This window comes from Schistocerca americana, chromosome 3 (genome assembly GCF_021461395.2).
Source record: "Schistocerca americana isolate TAMUIC-IGC-003095 chromosome 3, iqSchAmer2.1, whole genome shotgun sequence".
In the NCBI taxonomy this organism is placed as follows: Eukaryota; Metazoa; Arthropoda; class Insecta; order Orthoptera; family Acrididae; genus Schistocerca; species Schistocerca americana.
The window spans coordinates 828,028,483-828,048,497 of NC_060121.1; the positions used below are offsets into that span (position 1 = coordinate 828,028,483).

General features: G+C 43.9%; 1 protein-coding gene and 1 pseudogene across 1 annotated transcript in view; both read left to right on the top strand.

The window, feature by feature from the left end:
- LOC124605202 (kazrin) overlaps positions 1-20,015 on the top strand; it is a 1,111,833-nt gene that overhangs the window by 99,044 nt on the left and 992,774 nt on the right. The gene's annotated exons all lie outside the window — the stretch shown is intronic.
- Positions 2,931-3,048, top strand: LOC124608104 (annotated as a pseudogene).

Genomic DNA, 20,015 nt, shown 5'->3' on the forward strand with positions numbered 1-20,015 from the left:
TTCTACACCACAACTACCGCATACTATCTTCCAGCAATTATTATTTTTCCATCTCTTTCTCACTGCCATTGTCTCCTCTCTCAGTATGAAAAAGCACTAGTATTTTAGTATTCTAAAAGTTTCGGGAAAATATTTGAAGGTTTTGAGGAATGTAGAACGAAGCAGCTAGTACTCAATTTTTAAGTAAGAATCTTTTCAATAGGAGCATATTCACATTTTTTGTGCTCCGATAGAGCGTTTTTCCGCCGATTCTCCTCTTTTCCGTGCTACATCAGGGCATATCACTCATTTGAAAACAATTTCATGCGACAGTAAAATTTCGTTGGTTTGCTTATGTGAAATTGAAGTAACGCAAATCTGTATCATTTCACACCTCAGACCGAGCTGTATGTGTATAAAATTTTTGCATATGCTTCAGTACTGCAACAGTGGGTTCCTAGAACCTTCTGGTTACAGCATAGATCTCCGCGTTAAGTCGCTTTATGAACTACGTTTTCGCTTCACGCCGGATTTTGCGTGCGTATTGCACCAGGAGGAACAATACCTAATCGGCAACTTTAAGTGGCAGTGTATGCGGATGACGTAGTATTAATGGCAAGGAATGTAAGGGCACTAAAGGGGAACTACGATGCGTTAGAGGAAGCAGCGAGAGAAGTAGGTTTTGAAGTAAACATAAACAAAACAAAGTATATAGTGATGGGGGAGCCAATATAAACGGACAAAAGACTTCAATAGTAATGAATGGGAAAGAATATAAAAGAGTGAAAATATTTAAATATTTAGATTCTGTAATAACGGAGAACAATAAAGTAACAGTAGAAATTCAAGGAAGTATAGCGAGCGGAAATCGTTGCTATTTTGCCTTGCAGAATGTATTTAATTGCAGGAATGTTAATAGGAATACAAAAATCAAAATATACACGACCATATTAAGACCTATAGTAATATATGGATCAGAAGGATGGGTATTGACATTAAAGGAGTAGAACTGGTTATTGAGATGGGAAAGAAAGATACTGAGAAGGATTTTTGTAGCAGTGAGAGAGGAAGAAGGCTGGAGAGTAAAGACAAATGTAGAACTACAAACACTTTTAGGGCAGATGAATGTTGTTTTTAAAATTAAGCAGGGAAGAATAAGATGGGGAGGACATGTACAGAGAATGCCAGAAACTCGGAGTGTCAAGAAAATTCTCGTGGAAAAATATGATGGGAGAAGGAGAAGAGGTAGACCCAGGAAAAGGTGGCTGGACGATATGGAAGAAGATCTAAAGGCGATGGGAATAAGAAATTGGAGAAGGAAGGCGATGGACAGAGAAAAATGGAGGCAGGTGATACAGGAGGCCAAAGTTCTCCAAGGATTGTAGAGCCAACCAAGAAGAAGAAGAATTTTACCCGTCCAGGTTGTGTAAATTTGAACCTCTGTGTCTTGAAATTTGATAAAGATATCAAGAATATTTTCAAGATTGTTAGAGGTCAGAGTCTTAGGATTACATCGTAAAAATTTCAGCCATTTGCTAGGAATAGCGGTCTTGGAATCCGCAGCATGATTTTGGCGCCCAAAAACCAATTTTTTCTGCTTTTATCAGAAACCGCCCATGAACTAAATGGTGCCCTCGTAAGACCTTTAGGACCCACCGCGGACCACATCTCGTGCAAAAAGAACCAGCCGATTTGTTCCATTTGCCTAAGCTGGAGGCAGAGTGTAATATTCAAACATCGAGCCTGCACTTCAGGATACTGACACTAAGACGACCTTCTGTTTAGTATACAAATGGTACGTAGTCCAAGAGCTGTCCAAAACACGTGGCCCTGCCTGTGGTGTCACCGCCAGACACCACACCTGCTAGGTGGTAGCCTTTAAATCGGCCGCGGTCCGTTAGTATACGTCGGACCCGTGTGTCGCCACAATCAGTGATTGCAGATCGAGCGCCGCCACACGGCAGGTCGAGTCTAGACAGACTCCCTAGCACTCGCCCCAGTTGTACAGCCGACTTTGCTAGCGATGGTTCACTGTCTACATAGGCTCTCATTTGCAGAGACGACAGTTTAGCATAGCCTTCAGCTACGTCGTTTTCTACGACCTAGCAAGGCGCCATATTCAGTTACTATAATTACATCAAGAATGTATCCTGAACAGATAATATTGTGAATCATGTACCGTCAAGAGCGACGTTCATCATTAAGGGATTAATGTTAAGTATCAAACTAATTAAGTCCGCTTTCTGCGTGAGCTAAAACGCGTGCACTTTGGCCTCCACTCGTATCACTGTGTTGGCTCTTCTGCTAACACAAAACTGCCTTTCTGCCACAATTAGAACCCGAGTCACGAGTCCCGGAAAAATCCCATTTTTATGCACGGCGTTATTGAAAATATTACGCAGCGCAAGGTGTCGCGTGCGTAACGACGGCGTCCTTGTGTTCTATTACTCGACAGAGTGTGTCATAGCACTCCAGCACTTTGAAAAGTTACCGAGCTGTATGGCAGTACTGTATTTACACATTCGGAAAGGACGGCTATCTCCAGGCAGTTTCAGCAATGGCCTTGCGGGGGCAGTTCATCAGGATAGGGCGTGGAGGGAGGCTGCGAGCGAGTGCAATCCACAGCCGACTATTGTGAAGAAGAATTAAACCGCGCGGGCGGCGTGCGGAAATTGGCTTTCGATTGGACTCGAAACGAACCGATAAGTCCAGCCAGTGGCCACTCTGGAACAGTCGGGTGGCGGCGCCCGCTCTGCTCTCGTTAGAAGGAATCCGCATCCAGAGAGACGAGCAACTGAAGGCGCTGTCTCACAGGTCGTGGGTCTTGCCTCTCTGTACAGACCCCCTTCCGTGCAGTCCAGCTGTATAAAAAAAAAAACAGACGTTCCAGTGTGGAAGTCCTTCCACCAACCTCAGTCGTCATATTAATGTGACTACCTGTGAAAAGCGCGGGCAACGACCTTGCCGCAGTGGATACACCGGTTCCCGTGAGATCACCGAAGTTAAGCGCTGTCGGGCGTGGTCGGCACTTGGATGGGTGACCATCCAGGCCGCCATGCGCTGTTGCCATTCGGGGAGCTACTCGACCGAATAGTAGCGGCTTCGGTCAAGAATACCATCATAACGACCGGGAGAGCGGTGTGGTGACTCCATGTCCCTCCTGTTGTGTTGGCAGAAGAGCCAACACGTGTTACGAGAGGAGGCCGAAATGCACGCGTTTTAGCTCACGCAGGCTGACGTGAGGAGGGAAGAACTATACTGACGTGAGATCTGGAACGTGACAAGGAATTAGAATTCAGTAAGCGGACGAATTTAGGTTGATACTTAACTTTAATCCATTGACGGTACATGAGTCACAATATTATCTGTTCAGAAGACATAGTAACTGAATATGGCGCCTTGCTCGGTCGTAGCAAATGACGTAGCTGAAGGCTAAGCTAAACTGTCGTCTCGGCAAATGAGAGCGTATATAGTCAGTGAACCATAGCTAGCAAAGTCGGCTGTACAACTGGGACGAGTGCTAGGGAGTCTCTCTAGAATAGACCTGCCGTGTGGCGGCGCTCGGTCTGGAGTCACTGATAGTGGCGACACGCGGGTCCGACGTATACTAACGGACCGCGGCCAATTTAAAGGCTACCACCTAGCAAGTGTGGTGTCTGGCGGTGACACCACACCTCCTATCCGCATCTTCCTCGGAGGATGACACAGCGGTCGGATGTCCCGATGGGTCGCTTGCGGCCTGTGGACGGAGTGTTTTTGTGAAAAGTGCGAATAACCAACATTTTCCGGGCAGACCGCTGCGAAACGTGCAGGAACTGAGTCAGTGAGATTTCGGGAGGTACCACCAAGGATGTGGCGCCATGTCGACTCCAGTGCAGTGGCCAGCTGCGCTAGGTTTCTCGGTCGAGGATTCCATGGCGCGAACAGCCCGATCGAGGTGGTCCCACAGATTCTCGATTGAATTACATCAAGGGAGTTTGGAGGCTAGGGGAGAACGGTAAACTGATCTTGGTCTTTGAACAACGCACGTCCACTGCGAGTTGTGTGTCACTTTGCTTTGTCCTTCAGGTAGAGGCCATCGTCCCGAGAAAATTGAAACAGCATGCAGGGGTGGCCGTGGTCTCCGAGAATTTTGTTGTTGTTGTGGTCTTCAGTCCTGAGACTGGTTTGATGCAGCTCTCCATGCTACTCTATCCTGTGCAAGATTCTTCATCTCCCAGTACTTACTGCAACCTACATCCTTCTGAATCTGCTTAGTGTATTCATCTCTTGGTCTCCCTCTACGATTTTTACCTTCCACGCTGCCCTCCAATACGAAATTGGTGATCCCTTGATGCCTCAGAACATGTCCTACCAACCGATCCCTTCTTCTAGTCAAGTTGTGTCACAAACTCCTCTTCTCCTCAATTCTATTCAATACATCATCATTAGTTATGTGGTCTACCCATCTAATCTTCAGCATTCTTCTGTAGCACCACATTTCGAAAGCTTCTATTCTCTTCTTGTCCAAACTATTTATCGTCCACGTTTCACTTCCATACATGCCTACACTCCATACAAATACTTTCAGAAACGACTTCCTGACACTTAAATCTATACTCGATGTTAACAAATTTATCTTCTTCAGAAACGCTTTCCTTGCCATTGCTGATCTACATTTTATATCCTCTCTACTTCGACCATCATCAGTTATTTTGCTCCCCAAATAGCAAAACTCCTTTACTACTTTAAGTGCCTCATTTCCTAATCTAATTCCCTCAGCATCACCCGACTTAATTCGACTACATTCCATTATCCTCGTTTTGCTTTTGTTGATGTTCATCTTATATCCTCGTTTCAAGACAGTGTCCATTCCGTTCAACTGCTCTTCCAAGTCCTTTGCTGTCTCTGATAGAATTACAATGTCATCAGCGAACCTCAAAGTTTTTATTTCTTCTCCATGGATTTTAATACCTACTCCGAATTTTTCTTTTGTTTCCTTTACTGCTTGCTCGATATACAGATTGAATAACATCGGGGAGAGGCTACAACCCTGTCTCACTCCCATCCCAACCACTGCTTCCCTTTCATGCCGCTCGGCTCTTATAACTGACATCTGGTTTCTGTACAAATTGTAAATAGCCTTTCGCTCCCTGTATTTTACCTCCGCCACCTTTAGAATTTGAACGAGAGTATTCCAGTCAACATTGTCAAAAGCTCCGAGGATAGATGCATACTTTTATCGATCGAATCTACCTTCCAGAATGACGAGATCACCCAGGGTATGCCGCGAAACAATTCTCAGACCATAATGCTCTTTCTTCTGGCTTGGAACCTTTCGACGATTATTGCAGGATGTTTGCTTTCAGACGTTGCACGCCGTACGTGCCAAGGACCATTTGTCCGACGGAGCAAAAAACATTATTCAATTGAAAACTCCCACCTGTCGCCACTCAGCGGACGTCCAGTTTGGTACTGGTGTGCAAATTCCAGTCTTCGTCACCGATGAGCAGCAGTCGGCGTGGTGCGTGAACCAGGCGTCTCCAGCAAGAGGCCCATATGCAGTAACGTTCGCTGAGTGGTTGTTAAGGACTCACCGTTGTTAGTCCCCTGGCTTTTTTGGGCGGTCATTTGCTCAAGAGTTCGCCCGTACACATCTTCGCAGCCGTCTTTCACCCCTGTCCTCAACGGCCCGTGGTTCACAACAGTTGCCTCCGCGTCGGTTTTGGATAGCACCATTTAGCCATCCACAGCATATTTTGACCATGGCCGCACGTGAACAAATTACAAACTACGCCGTTCCGGAATTACTTCCATCGTTGGCCCAAAAGCCAATGTCCATGACCTTCTGACCCTTTGACCAGATAAATCTCTCCGTTTCCGCAATGCAAAACCAAAGACAGCACCGTTTTCCGCACCTCCGCTCCCCCTACACGCTTTATATGCCCTCCACTGCTAGTGCTGCCGCCTGCCGTCTGTGAGTGGTTATTGCACTCTGACGTCAAACATAGACGGTCGTCACATTAATGTGATTATGCTGTGCACATGGAGTGTTGATTGGCTAATCTTCACAACATCGTAAGAAAGAGAGCCTAGTGAATCACAAACCGATAGATGTTTCTGCTATCACTAGCGTTCGCCCATAGTACTGTGGCCCTTCGTAATGGTAAGATTGCCGGCCGGAGTGGCCGTGCGGTTCTAGGCGCTACAGTCTGGAACCGAGCGACCACTACGGTCGCAGGTTCGAATCCTGCCTCGGGCATGGATGTGTATGATGTCCTTAGGTTAGTTAGGTTTAATTAGTTGTAAGTTCCAGGTGACTGATGACCTCAGAAGTTAAGTCGCATAGTGCTCAGTGCCATTTGTAATGGTAAGATTCAAATCGATTTCGTAGCGATGTGCTGAAACAGTTTCGCAAGTTTTGAAACATGTGCTTCGCAAATAAAATGCTTCCATGAAACTGCACGTTTTCCACCACGCCGTCGCTTGTCATAAATGTCTTCATAATGCACTTGATTTGAAGAGTCACGATTCTTTCAATGCTTGAGAACTGACTTTTGCCCTGTCTGCTGATGCAGAACCGGTGAGAGGAACACTCAGTAAAATTGCTCCTAACAAAGGATTACTATGTCGGCAGAGACCTTGACATTAGGCAGTGCAATCTCCGAAAAAATTGAAGACCCAAATTGAAAAGGAAAGTAATTACTTCCAGACCAGAATGCTCCAAGAACTATGAAAGAGGGCGCCTACAAAGGCGACCGCGTACAAAAGACTCTGAACATTTCCGAAGCGTGTGGGACTCACGCCAATACGAGGGGCGTTCAGTCAGTAATGAAACATATTTTTTTCTGAAATCAGGTTGGATTTATTCAGAATTCGCCATACTCCATATTATTCCTTATTCTTCTGGCTACAAAACGCTAGTTTTCATCGTAATCTCCAATGCGACGGCATTACGTCATCTTACTCGGAGTGCCTGTGTGCCCGCATGGTACTACTGTACTGGTGGATGTCGGAGCCAACGTCTTGCTGCTTGAATAATCTCCCCATCATCGAAGTCCTGCTTCCCTCGGAGTGCATCCTTCATTGGGCCAAACAGATGGAACTCCCAAGATGTGAGATCCAGGCTCTATCGTGGATGAGGAAGAACAGTCCAATACAGTTTTGTGAGCTCCTCTGGGTGCGCAGACTTGTGTAAGGTCTTGCACTGACATGGAGAAGGAAAAGATCATTTGTATTTTTATTGCTGTGGCCGAGCGGTTCTAGGCGCTTCAGTCTGGAACAGCGCAGCTGCTACGGTCGCAGGTTCGAATCCTGCCTCGGGCATGGATGTGTGTGATGTCCTTAGGTTAGTTAGCTTTAAGTAGTTCTATGTCTAGGGGTCCATTAGAACTATTGACGGCCTTGGGAGAGCCAGTCCTGACAAAACTCTACCATCTGGTGAGCAAGATGTATGAGACAGGCGAAATATCCTCACAAGGGAACCTCCCCATCGCACCCCCCTCAGATTTAGTTATAAGGTGGCACAGTGAATAGGCCTTGAAAAACTGAACACAGATCAATCTAGAAAACAGGAAGAAATTGTATGGAACTACGAAAAAAATAAGCAAAATATACAAACTGAATAGTCCAAGCGTAAAATAGGCAACATAAAGGAGAAAAAATGAAGGAGCGCCATGGTCTCAGGGTTAGCGTGCGCAGCTGCGGAAGAACAGGTTCTTGGTTCAAGTCTACCCTGGACTGAAAATTTTAATTTTTTATTTTCAGTTTATGTGACAAAGTCTTACGTTTTCATCACTTTTTTGGGAGTGATTATCACATCCACAAGAAAAACTAAATCTGGCAAGGTAGAAGAATCTTTTTACCCATTCGCCAAGGGTACAAGTTGGGTGGATCGACAACATATTCCTGTCATGTGACGCACATGCCGTCACCAGTGTCGTATAGAATATATCAGACGTGTTTTCCTGTGGAGGAATCGGTTGACCTATGACCTTGCGATCAAATGTTTTCGGTTCCCATAGGAGAGGCACGTCCTTTCGTCTACTAATCGCACGGTTTTGCGGTGCGGTCGCAAACCACAGACACTAAACTTATTACAGTGAACAGAGACGTCAATGAACGAACGGACGGATCATAACTTTGCGAAAATATAATTTTTACTCAAGGGAGGACTTGAACCAAGGACCCCACGTTCCGCATCTGCTTACGCTAAGCACGGGACCACGGCGCTCGTGTACGCACACTCTCCTTGATTTTGCCTATCTTGCGCATGGACTACTCAGTTTGTATATTTTGATTATTTTTTTCATAGTTCCACACAACTTCTTCCTGTTTTCTCGATTGATCTATGTTCAGTTTTTCAAGGCCTATCCACTGTGCCAACTTACAACTAAATCTGAGAGGGGTGCGATGGGGAGGTTCCCTTGTCAGACTTCAAGAATATAATAATTCCAATCCTAAAGAGAGCAGGTATGTGAAAATTACTGAACTATCAGTTTAATAAGTCACAGCTGCAAACTTCTAACACGAATTCTTTAGAGACGAATGCAGAAACTGATAGAAGCTTACCTTGGGGTAAATCAGTTTGGATTCCGTAAAAATGTTGGAACACGTGAGACAATACTGACCCTACGACGTATCTTAGAAGAAAGATTAAGGAAAGGCACACCAACGTTTCTAGCATTTGTAGACTTAGAGGAAGCTTTTGACAATGTTGACTGGAATACTCTCTTTCAAATTCTAAAGGTGGCAGGGGTAAAATACAGGGAGCGAAAGGCTATTTACAATTTGTACAGAAACCAGATGGCAGTTATAAGAGTCGATGGGCACGAAAGGGAAGCAGTGGTTGGGAAGGGAGTGAGACAGTGTTGTAGCCTATCCCCAATGCTATTCAATCTGTATATTGAGTAAGCAGTAAAGGAAACAAAAGAAAACTACGGAGTAGGTATTAAAATCCATGGAGAAGAAATAAAAACTTTGAGGTTCGCCGATGACATTGTAATTCTGTCAGAGACAGCAAAGGATCTGGAAGAGCAGTTGAACGGAATGGACAGTATCTTGAAAGGAGGATATAAGATGAAGATCATCAAAAGCAAAACGACGATAATGGAATGTAGTCGAATTAAGTCGGGTGATGCTGAGGAAATTAGATTAGGAAATGAGACACTTAAAGTAGTAAAGGAGTTTTGCTATTTGGGGAGCAAAATAACTGATGATGGTCGAAATAGAGAGGATTTAAAATGTAGACTGGCTATGGCAAGGAAAGCGTTACTGAAGAAGATAAATTTGTTAACATCGAGTATAGATTTAAGTGTCAGGAATTCGTTTCTGAAAGTATTTGTATGGAGTGTAGCCACAAAGAGAATAGAAGCTTTCGAAACGTGGTGCTGTAGAAGAATGCTGAAGATTAGATGGGTAGATCACATAACTAATGAGGAGGTATTGAATAGAATTGAGGAGAAGAGGAGTTTGTGGCACAACTTGACAAGAAGAAGGGGCCGGTTTTTAGGACATGTTCTGAGGCATGAGAGGATCACAAATTAAGCATTGGAAGGCAGCGTGGAGGGAAAAATTGCAGGGGGAGACCAAGAGATGAATACACTAAGCAGATTCAGAAGGATGTAGGTTGCAGTAAGTACTGGGAGATGAAGAAGCTTGCACAGGTTAGAGTAGCATGGAGAACTGCATCAAACCAGTCTCAGGACTGAAGACCACAAAAACAACATGTCTAGGGGACTGATGACCTCAGATGTTAAGTCCATAGTACTTAGAGCCATTTGAATTTGTTTTCTCAGTTTCCTGAGGGTAGTGCAATAGACTTCAGAGTTGATCGTTACGCCATGGGGGAGGACAACAAACAGAATAACGTTTCAGAATCCTAGAAGACCGTCGCCATGGCTTTACCGACTGAGGCTGCGGCTTTGAACTTTTTCTTCGGAGGGGAGGTGGTGTGGCGCCACTCCATGGACTGTCGTTTTGCTTCCGTTCGAGGTGGAGAACCCACGTTTAGTCGCCAGTGACGACCGTCAATAAAAAATTTTCTCGAACAGCCTCGTAAAGTGCAAGCAATTCGTCAGAGATGTTTCTCCGTTGCTCTTTATGGCCTACTGTTAGGCGGCGAGGAATCTAGCGGGCACACACCTCTGAGTACCCCACTGGTGGACGAATGTGTCAGCGCAACCAACAGAGATGTCCAGTTGAGCTTTGAAGTGTTTTTATTGTGATCAGTCGATTGTCTCGAATGAGAGTGTCTGCACGTTTCATCATTGCAGGAGTCACAGCTGCTTGAGGCCGACAGGCACGCGGGAGATCAGTCTCGGAGAGGTTTGCGGGTCTTTGTTGCGATGGTTACAGACGCCTCGCCCAACGACTCACCGTGCTTTTGTTCACTGCCAGATCTCCTTGTATCTGTGGTTCCCAACCTGGGGTAATTACGCCCTGAGGGGTAATATGAAATTTTTTGAGGGGTAAAAACTAAACTATTCGATTCTGTTTCTGTCACTAAACTAAATTGTTTTGAAAAGATCATTACTGTTATCATAATTTTGTAAGACTCGTGTACTGATTACATAAGTTGTCAATAATTATTTTTTCTCAGATAGTAGCATTAATGCGGTGGAGTTCAGAGGTCCCTCACGTAGTCCGCCCTTTACACACATATTTTGTGCTCTGTCCAGTTCATCGCTGATGATAAGATTGAGACATATACGTAACAAATCCTAAATATCTCAAGAAAATGTCTTCTCCAAGTTGTATATACACACATCAAAAAAAGTTTTGCATCACCTCGATTCCGAGAGTTCAAATGGTTCAAATGGCTCTAAGCACTATGGGACTTAACATCTGAGGTCATATGTCCCCTAGACTTAGTACTACTTAATCCTAACTAACCTAAGGACTTCACACACATCCATTCCCGAGGCAGGATTCGAACCTGCGACCGTAGCAGCAGCGCAGTTCCGGACTGAAGCGCCTAGAACCGCTCTGCCACAGCGGCCGGCACAAAGGGTTCCGGAACCTGTACAGAAAATTGGTATAGAGATTAACATAAACATTTTTCCCCTTTTTATTGCTCATTAAAACCACACGTTGCATGTTGTGCCACCACACAACATGGTCTTCAGAGGTGATGGTCCAGATTGCTGTACATACCGGTACCTCTAATACCTAGTAGCACATCCTCTTGCATTGATGCATGCCTGTATTCGTCGTGGCATACTATTCACAAGTTCATCAAGGAACTGTTGGCCCAGATTGTCCCACTCATCAACAGCGATTCGAGTTAGAACCCTCAGAGTGGTTGACAGGTCACGTCGACCATAAAGAGCCCTTTTAAATCCATCCCAGGCATGTCCGATAGGGTTCATGTCTGGAGTATATGCGACCACTCTAGTCGAGCGATGTCGTTATCCTGAAACGATGGGGGCGCAAATTGTCGTCCATGCAGACGAATGGCTCGCCAATATGCTGCCGATATGGTTACACTATCGGTCGGAGGATGGAATACACGTATCGTACTCCGTTACGGCGCCTTCCATGACCACCAGCGGCGTACGTCGGTCCCACATAATGGCATCGAAACAGCTGGGAACCTCCACCTTGCTGTACTCGCTGGACAGTGTGTCTAAGGCGTTCAGCCTGACCCGGTTGCCTCCAAACACGTCTCCGACGATTGTCTGGTTGAAGGCATATGCGACACTCATCGGTGAAGAGAATGTGATGCCAATCCTTTGCTGTCCATTCGGCATGTTGTTGTGTCCATCTGTACCGTGCTGCATGGTGTCGTGGTTACAAAGATAGACCTCGCCATGGACGTCGGGAGTGAAGTTGCGCATCATGCAGCCTATTGCTCACAGTTTGAGTCGTAACACGACGTCCTGTGTCTGCACGAAAAGCATTATTGAACATAGTGGCGTTACTGTCAGGGTTCTTCCCAGCCATAATCTGTAGGTAGCGGTCATCCACTGCAGTAGTAGCCCTTGGGCAGCCTGAGCGAGGCATGTCATCGACAGTTCCTGTTTCTCTGTATCTCCTCCATGTCCGAACAACATAGCTGTGGTTCACTCTGAGACGCCTGGACACTTCCCTTGTTGAGAGCCCTTCCTGGTACAAAGTAACAATGCGGACGTGATCGAAAAGCGGTATTGACCGTCTGGATATGGTTGAACTACAGAAAATACGAGCCGTGTATCTCCTTCCTGGTGAAATGACTGGAACTGATCGGCTGTCGGACCCTCTCCGTCTAATAGGCGCTCCTCATGCATGGTTGTTTACATATTTTTGGTTGGTTTAGGGACATCTCTGAACAGTCCTAGGGAGTGTGTCTGTGATACAATATCCACAGTCAAAGTCTATCTTCAGGCGTTTTGGGAACCACAGTGAGGCAAGACTTTTTTGATGTGTGTAGTAGTCCAGAAATTGCTTCATTACTCGCTTCGAAACAAATGAATTAATTGACAGCACGACACAACTGTAACTATATAAGGGCTGCTATAGTGCTGTACACAGTTTTTATTATTATGGTTGTTTTTATTATTCGTTAGGCACAAAGCATTAACAGTCTGAAGTCGTCCAATTTCTGTCAGTTCAGAAGTAAGGTGTGCAGGGCAAAAGTGATTTACTAACAGTAAGTATAGTGCACACATTTTAATCTGGTTCATTTTAAATGGGGTTGCAGTGTGCAAGTCAAGCAAGAACCGCAATGGAGAGGAGTATTGCAGGGGAAGCATGTTTTATAACAAGCTTCTACCCTCACTGTTGATCGTTAGCTTCCTTTTCTGGGAAGAAGTTTGATACGCGCCTCTGTATGAGAAAGTTGAAAAGCGTGAGGTATGAGAAAGTTGAAAAGGCCTGAGACAATGCATCGAGCTAGCCAGCAGTTGGTGCATGTACTTTTATATTAGTGTACTTGAAATGAAATGGCCACATGATGTGTCATTGTCAGTCACCAGCGAACGAAACTGGGGTCTACTGTCCTATCGTGTGCGTTATCCTAGTGTCCTGTAATTTGAAGAAGACAATGCACCACTTCATCGCTCCAGAATTGTGAGAGTATCATTTGGCTACAACGGGTCACGTATTCTCATACTGAGCACATCTGGAACTTCACTGAGTCAATGTTTGCGACAGGTGCCCAGCCCCAAGTCTCTAGTGAATCATGGGAGACGATTCGGCCGTCATGGTGCTCCCCAATGCTTCAGAACCTAGTAGGGTCCATGTCACGACCTGTCAGGAAGAAAGAGGCCTCTTCCCGCTTATGGGAATCTGTTTCTTAGCTTGAGTTAGCCATATTATGGTAGGTTCTAAATCATAATATCAGACAACTTTTAAGGCTCCATAAGTGTCAATGTCTACTCTTCTGACGATGAACGAGCCAAAACCGGTGAAGGCTATGAAAATTGTTTACGAAAGTAAAAATAAAATTGTTTGGCAGGTATGTTCCCCAGCTCATGAATGTATGTAAGTTATAAAACACATTATGATTAGCGCTTCTAGTGAAATCCTTGAGCCGGCCGAAGTGGCCGCGCGGCTCTGGCGCTGCAGTCTGGAACCGCGGGACCGCTACGGTCGCAGGTTCGAATCCTACCTCGGGCATGGATGTGTGTGATGTCCTTAGGTTAGTTAGGTTTAACTAGTTCTAAGTTCTAGGGGACTAATGACCTCAGCAGTTGAGTCCCATAGTGCTCAGAGCCATTTGAACCATTTTGAAATCCTTGACGTCTAACAAAATGGTACGTTATCCTTCCTTATTTCGTTCTTTATTGATGGTTGAAGTATGTGGCAGGAGACTAAATGGTGTACCACGAAAAACATGCCATTTATCTGTTTAGAACGTTTATAGAATTTGTCACAATAAAATTCGAAGAATCACTTTCCCCGCTGCTACGGATGTAATACAGAAACTACGTTGTCTGAACGGCGAATTGTGGAACACATTCGTTTGTGGAGTATATTGTGAATTGGCTGTCAACACAAACCGAATGGTTTTATCGTCTAAGTGATAACTCTTTCGGCATTTGCATATTCCTTTACTTCAATTTGGGCGCTGTAGCAATTTAGGCTCTGTAGCCGTTTTCAAGGGATCCATTCTTATAACAGAAAATAGAGACGAGATCACAGTTGTGCCCAAATGGAAAGAACAGATCAATTGGATGGCAAAAGTGTCATCATACAGAGGAATCTACATGACATCTAATACAAAAATTATCCACTAACAAGGGGAGGCCGCCAATTGTGAAATTCAGATTCGATTCATACTGCGCATAATAAATGGTCATGGCCAGAGGTGTAATGTGGCAAAGCACCAAGATGCACTTCTCAGCCGTTGTCGAGAAAATCGACAGTTAAAAGAAACCGTTGCGGTGAAATACTCTCTACGATTGACAATTCTCTACAGCGTCGTGGCGCAGCGGTAAGCGCTCGGGTTCGTAATTCGAAGGTCACCGGATCGAATCTCCCGCCATGTATTTTTTTTGTATTTGTTTTTTGTAATTCAAATGTGTGTATACATACACACACACACACACACACACACACACACATATATATATATATATATATATATATATATATATATATCATTATGTTTTCCGCAAACAAAGTTGTGTTTCACAAATGTTATTAATTGTCTTCATAATGTTAACCACGTATAGTTAACGGAAGACGTAGAAACGATATTCCGAAACGAATACGTATAGCGTAAGTCAAACGTTCGAATTAGAATAGAAGCCCCACGAACACAAATTTGCTGTGGCAGGTATGAAATATAAACTCCGTTACTCGCTCGTTACACTTGAAGGACAGATGTTGAATGGGCCGAAACGAGCCGCCGCATAACAGCGTAGTTGCCTGCTAACTTCGAAAGAAGGTAGATGCGGTCCCTAGCGCAAGTTATAACATCGTCGAAAATCAGTGCGGACGTGAGAGCTTTGGTACACCCTGTTAAACACACGGAAAAATGGAGGCGGTACAATTGGAGAGCGATCCGCCTTCACCAACATGCATAAGCAATTCATTAATAGTTTACCTTCAGATTACGAACCCGAGCGCTTACCGCTGCGCCACGACGCTGTAGAAAATTATTAATCGTAGAGAGTATTTCACCGAAACGGTTTATTTTAACTGTCGATTTTCTCGACAACGGCTGAGAAGTGCATCTTGGTGCTTTGCCACATTACAACTCTGGCCATGAGCTTTTATTATGCGCAGTATGAATCGAATCTGAATTTCACAATTGGCGGCCTCCCCTTGTAAGTTATACAAGAAGGTAGAAAAGAATTTTATTAAAGTAAAGAATTTCTTTTTTATTTTACAAAACAATCTCATTAACTCCAACGTATTCTGTATTATACATAATACAATTGTCCAATCGGTAAATTCACATCTTTTTCCACTTTCTTGACCCCTTGTACGTCATGGAATCATTTTCTTTTTCTGTCACAGTTCATAGCGCCATCGCTCATTACCAGTAATAATCTGGGGGAAAAATCTGGAGCACTGCTTTCAAACCAGGGCATGCATCTACTGGGTGCTCGGTTTGTAGGTCAGCCAGAACCCGACGACCAGTCTCATCCCCAAATCTTCGGTTAAAATTCGCTGAACCGATCACAAGAGAATCCAGTCGCCCGCCTTCAAGTTCACAAATTTTATCGACAGTTTCATTTGGTCATGAAGCTGATAGACGTCCGGAAAGAGGTTTGTCATCTCCCAACACACTGCTTACTTCTCCCGTAGCACTGTATTTGTAAACATTTTATCATAACAGTTTCTACAGATTTCCCTACCCCGGGCAGGAAGCAAAATTCTACAGCAGCGCCTTATTCACTAACAACCTCCAACATAAAAATCGAGACAGCTGCAGCGAAAAAATTCACTACGGGAAGATAAAAACTTCACTGGCGGCGCCAGAGGAAGTTATGAACTCTTAAGGAGTTGCACGAGGCACCGCTTGCAAGAAAAATGCGTAATACACAAGCTTCGCTCAGGGCAGCGCTGTTCCGGAAAGCTTTTCGTACCCCCTCCTATATTGTTATTCATAATGACCAAAATGTTATTCGAAAGGAAAAATTTCTCTGCCCAAACTTCTAAAAGTGAAAAATAAATTACCAACTGATATGAGTTCAGTCAGAGTCACTGAAACGAATGGATGATTGAGAGGAAGTCAATGAAGATGCAATGGCATGAAATTATGTAAGCGAGATTAAGTCTCACATAAAGCTTGTCCATAATGCGTATTGTAGAACAGTGAGACTCTAAATTAACTGAATGTAAATACAAGTAACTGCGATCCATCACTTATGAAATATTTATTGCCATAAAATATTACCCAGCATCACGCCACAAACGTAAATTTGTACCTTCTGCATGTCTACTGAAGATGAGCCTAAAACGGCTCGAAGACCAGTTTACAGAAATAAATAAAAATTCCGTAAGTGACTGTTCACAGCACTATGCATTTACATTCAGGACAAATATCCTGAAAATGGAAAATAAGGTTCTAAAGCGGATGTGACACAATCTTTCGTTAGTGACTCCATATTCCTGTGCTGGTGTATTATTTGCTAACGAGTGGAACATGGCATGTGCTATAACCCTGTTTCCCAGAAACTTCACTCAGTGGAAGAGGCGTCAAAATAAACGATTTATCCACAGATATTCAATCGTTTCTGAGAAAACGACGGTCAAAGTTTTAGAAGCATTTATGTGCCTTTTAGCGAGTAAACACTTCTACCGTAATGGTGGCACAGTGGATACCGTCACGGCTTCACACTTTTGGGACCCTTGCTCGAAACCCGATTATTATTTTTATTTTTGTTTTTCATTTACCTATCCATCTCCTGGAAGAATACTACATGGATGTTTTGCAAGTCACCGAAGTACCGTCGAATAAAAAGACTTACGCTAGGCGGCAGAACAACCCCAGCTGAGGTATCCCGGTCAATAATGACATACGATCATTTCATTTCCAATGTATGTTGACATAACGTTGTCCTTACTTGTCTACTAATTGGATGTCTGGTGAATGAATTAAAAAATAAATAAGAATAAAATGAATGGATAAATTATTTGAAATTGTTTCCGGTGAAATTCCTGTAGTGTACCTTGGCTCACAATCAACTGCAAGCGCCAGTTTTCTGAAAAGTGATCCGTTATGCGTGGTTTGCCACGAAATCATTGCCAATGTGTAAAATCTTCAGCAGTATCAACGACGTTTCTTTTCTGTGTAAGATCCATACGAAGAAATGTCACTGACAGATAGGCCTTCACTCGATGGTCATTGTGTTCTGAACTTGTATGTCTGGAACGTTTCTATGATCGACGTCATCCAAGGGAATGCACGAAACCTTGCCGGAGAATAAACAGAAAAATAAAATATGAGAATTAAGAGTTGATATAAGAATGAATTATAAGAACATGAGAATTTAAAAAGATTGTATCTCCTGAAAATACCATAAACAAGTACATTATATAATAAATGTATGACATTTATGTTGAAACCCAATTATAATTTTACAGTTAATATAACGCCCTGGTATCCCCTAAGTTACTTAGTGTAGTAAACAGTAGTGTAGTAACCTTCTACGGACATGCGTACATACATGGAAAGAATAAGACAAAATAAATAGTAACAATAATCGGGTTTAGAATAAGGGACGCAAGAGAGAGGTCGTGGTGCTAGCCACTAGGCCACAAGTTGGTCTGAACTTGTCGCGAGCTAGAAGGCATCTAAATTTTGTCGGAAACTTCGACGGTCGTTTTCTCAGACACTGTCGAATATTTACGGATAAGCCGAGACAAGTGTTCGCTTATTTTAACCCCTCTTCCACTGAGTGAAGTTTCTGGGAAATTGGGTTGTGGCACTTGTCTTATTCTCCTCGTAAGATGATCTTTCTCGCAATCCTCGTTTACGTCGTTTCGTTGCCGCAGCGTTAGCGCTTACCTGTCGATATCGTATTTCCTAACGCCGGCTCCAGTGTGGGAGAGGGGGGATGGTTAATGGTGTTCTCTAGTCCGGAGGTGATGGGATCCACTTTCTCTAATCCTACTAAATGGGTTATGTTATTGCCTACGACGCCCCTCCAGGGCGACTGTCTTTGCCAGAATGGCAGGTGTCGCAACCACGTGTTGGAGTGGAGTGATTAACGTGAGAGATAAATGGCCAATGAAATTGCCTGCATAGGCTGCAAGGCTTGAATGTCAAAGAATTTCTCGGTATTGTTTTGGATTCGCGAAGTACTTTGGAGCTATCCGGGTTGAGGTGATAAGTCGTGGGCCGTGCAGATCGGAGCTGGTGTTTTAAAGCAACTGACATCAGGAGCTTACGATCTTTGGTGATTAGCAAAGTTACATTTCAAATACGGGAAGACTACAAAACCTAAACTACGTTCCTGTGGCCAGGAGCGGTTTCTGCTTTATCCTGTACCAGTTTCCTAGCCGACTGTTGCCTTCTAGTGAGCGAGCGGGTGTTCGACAAGAAGGAGCATCCTATACCAGAACGTAGTTCCATTAGCTAGCTGGAGGCAATGTTCACTGAGTGAAGCGAAATTGGTAAGGTTTAATCAGGTTTAACTGAAGAAAATAAATTATAATGCTCTAAAATAAGAGTATGGTGTTTTTATTTATATTTTGACCAATTTAAGTTGAACTCTGTCCCGACTTTGCTGTTTAATTTATGAGCGAAATTGCTAGGTGCCAATTGGAGGCGGTGTTTGAACTGTTTCGTTACAATGACTGGACCTCTAAATCTTCCTGGGGGCAGTTAGTTAAAGAACCTTTTAATTATTGACTTTGGAGTGGGGAGAAATTTTAAACCTGTCTCGTGTTGGTGACAATTATGTAAGCTGACTAGCTGAGTACTAGGTGTTCCCCCGGGTATATATTTATTCTTCTCTTAATCCATCTCCCCTTTCACACTCTCCCAGTCCATCTCCTCCTTCACCCCTCCCAGTCAATCTCCCCCACCACTTATACCCGTCTACCTCCTGTTCTTCCCTTTCTCCGTCCATTTCCTTCTTCCCCTCTGTGTGTTCATAGCCTACTCCTACTTTTCTCTCCACGATATCACCTCATCCCAGTAAAAGGCTGGTGATTTTCACACCAAAAGTATTTCTTCCCAGATTATAACTAATATGTGTACCACATTTGGTTGAAATATTTGACTTTTTAACGAAAATCTCTTGCGAATTTCGCCCTGCAATTTCATTTTCATGCAGCACCATGTTTAAGAGATTGTATCTCCAGAACTATGGACTGTGAAATAACTGTGCAGGAACATCCAGTGGTATATGTAGCTACTGTCTGCGAAATGTGTTGTTGAACGATGCGGCGAGTTTTCACGCATCTCTCTTCTTCACGTCATATCTCCTGAACTGTGTGTCGTACAATGATGTACTGTTGTAGGTACATTCAGCGGCAGATGTGTGTACAGTCTGCGAAAAGTATTGCGAATAGAGTTAGTACCAACGAGTAATAAATTTAAATGTCTCGCGTGATGCGGCAGTTTGTCACGCATCTCAGTGTTTATGACGTCATATTTCGCGAACTTTGTGTTATACTATGATACAACTTTTCTGGTACATTGAATGCTAGATGTGAATGAATACTGTTTGAGAAATGTGTCGCGAATACAGTTAGTAGTAAAGAGGTAATAAAGTTATACGTATTGCTTTATGCAGCGTTTTTACAGGGTGAACAGCGAAAATGTAGTAAACGATAAACTTCTTTCCCTTCATCATTTTGTGGGGGTCTTCAGCGGGAAAAAGATGAGTAAAATTCGTTGGAAGTCTCCAAGAGTTCTGATTCTCTAATATTGGATGGCTAAAGTATGGGTATTTGCGTGTCGTTGACGACAGTGCTTTTTTACCCCCACCTGTACCCCTCTGATAGGTAGTTCTTGATGATGCCAGACAGGCAACAATACAAGGGTTGTTCAGAAAGTAAGTTCCGATCGGGCGCGAAGTGGAAACCTCAGAGAAAATGAGAAACGTTTTATTTGCAACAGTTAGGTACACCTTCCACCTACTTCTCTACATAGACGCCGCTCCAACATAGAGTTT